This window comes from Marmota monax, unplaced genomic scaffold (assembly GCF_021218885.2).
Source record: "Marmota monax isolate L192 unplaced genomic scaffold, Marmota_monax_Labrador192_F-V1.1 WCK01_AAM20220418_F8-fsc00376, whole genome shotgun sequence".
NCBI lineage: Eukaryota > Metazoa > Chordata > Mammalia > Rodentia > Sciuridae > Marmota > Marmota monax.
The window spans coordinates 85,572-87,820 of NW_026692651.1; the positions used below are offsets into that span (position 1 = coordinate 85,572).

General features: G+C 43.8%; 1 pseudogene; it reads right to left on the bottom strand.

Moving 5' to 3' along the window:
- Positions 1-1,112: 1,112 nt before the first annotated feature.
- LOC124093838 (olfactory receptor 2C1-like) lies at positions 1,113-1,873 on the bottom strand (annotated as a pseudogene).
- Positions 1,874-2,249: the final 376 nt, after the last annotated feature.

Sequence of the window (2,249 nt, forward strand, 5' to 3'; positions counted from 1 at the left end):
CCTGACTGCAGACACAGTGGAAGGGAGACGCCAAGGAGAGAGTCAGTTCTGCTTCCTTGTGGAGAACAGGATACACTCAGGAGTGAATTCTTGGCATTATACTCCAAAGGCATGTGAGCCTCATTTTTATCCTTTCCAGCAATCTGCAATTTCATCCAGATTATCATCTACCAGAAAGTTAATTCTGCAGAGAATAACTGGCACACAGAAGTCTTGTAAACACTGTAGTTTTTGTGATGATTTCTATTCTTCACTGATAGTGTACTTGGAGTGTGGTGGAGATCTGAACAGTGTTTGCAAGTACCGCATGTGATAGTTCTTCATGCTGCCTCTTGTGGGTTAAAATTTTTCTTTTCAATTCACTTTTACTTACCATACACAAAATTCACAAACTTATCTGCACAGAGTTGAGAGATGAAAGAGAAATATATCCAGATTAAGGCAACAGGGACCAAGTACCAAATACATTGCAGGTGACAGGGAGGTAGATGAATGAATTCATTTATACAAATCACATACATATTTTCTTGATTTCATTTCATAAATCTCTCTTTATTGAAGTGGTATTTTACCTCCTGAAATTTGTCTCTGATTTCACTCTTTCCATCATACTTTATGTGACACATCAACTTAACTACGCACATTCTGAACTTCTCTGATATTTCTTCCACTGTGTCATCGGTGGATTCTGTTGTTCTAGCATCTTTCTTTCTCTCGGGCACTTTGTTCCCTTGTTTTTTCATGTTGTTCATGGGGCTTCTCATAATGTGGATCTGAGGCAGCACAGTTTCTACCCTATAGACTTCTATTGTCCCCTAAAGTCTTCAGTATCTCACCTTTAAGAAGGAGATCAATATTAACAGCACCCAAAACAAAGGCTATATAGCCTTAAACCTAATAGCTATTACTAAACATCCACAGTTTTGTCACAATAAACAGAAATGGTGTGATCAATTGTAGTTTAAAATATAAATAGTATGTTTGTAAAAGGGTTTACACCTCTTTTGCCTAGAGACTCCATTTAGGAGACTGTGTGCATGTCATTAATAAGCTTCCTTTTTAATTCAAATCCTTTACTATTTGCTTTGCCTTGGGCTCAACCACTTTCCCAGCTATCTCAGCCAAGCATCCTGTTCCTCTTGGTTCCTCAGGGTGTAGATGATAGGGTTCAACAGGGGTGTGACCACAGTGTAGAAGAAGGTGAAAAACTTGCCATTATTTGAATCAAAGTTGCTTTTAGGGTCAGTGTACACCATGGTCACTGTCCCATAAAACATGAAGACCACGAGGAGGTGGGAGGAGCAGGTCAAATGGCTTTCTTCTTTCCCTCCTCTGATTTCATGCTCCTCACAGCCTGAGCTATGCACCCATAGGAAGCCAGGATCAGCCCCAAAGGGACCATGGTGAAGATGACAGCCGTGATGGTCATCTGCCACTCATTGGCAGTGGTGTCTACACAGGCCAGGTGCATGAGGACAGGCACCTCACACAGAAAGCCATTCAGGAGGTGATGGGGGCAGAAGGGCAGCTGGAAGGTGGTGGAAGATTGGAACAGAGACACTATCAGACCAGAGAGCCAGACTAGGAAAACCAGCTTCCAACAGAGTGGACAGTGCATGAGGAAAGTGTAGCGCAGGGGCTGGCAGACAGCAATATAGCAGTCAAAGGCCATCTCCACCAGCAGCACGCCTTCTGTGGCTCCAGCCCAGAGGAACACGCCCAGTTGGATGACACACCCTGTGTAGGTGATGCTCTTGTCCGGCCCCCACAAGTGGGGCAACATCTGGGGCACAGAGGCTGTGGTTAAGCAGAGATCCAAGAAGGAAAGATTGCCAAGAAAGAGGTACATGGGTGTGTGGAGATGGGGGTCCATGAAGGACAGCAGTACGATGCTGGAGTTGCAGTGGTCATGGTGAAAAAGAGGATCACAGCCCAGAAGAGTGTCTTTTCCAGATGGGGCCACTCAGAGATCCCGAGCAGGATGAAGCTGACAGGGTAGCTCTGGTTGGTCCTCCCTGTGGTTTTTGGCATTAGGGCTCGAACATAATGCTAAGCAAGATTTTGTGTACAAAATTTGTAGAAAGACCTTACTGCCATTTATTTGGAGAGGACAATGGGATGCAATGACTTTCTTATAATGTCTGTTTAAACCAAGGTGGTTTTGCAACACCTCTTGTAACTGTTCTATAAAATATGCAGCCCTTGCATTCCCAGTTGAAAACCTTACATGGTCACCTTAGAATACTTAC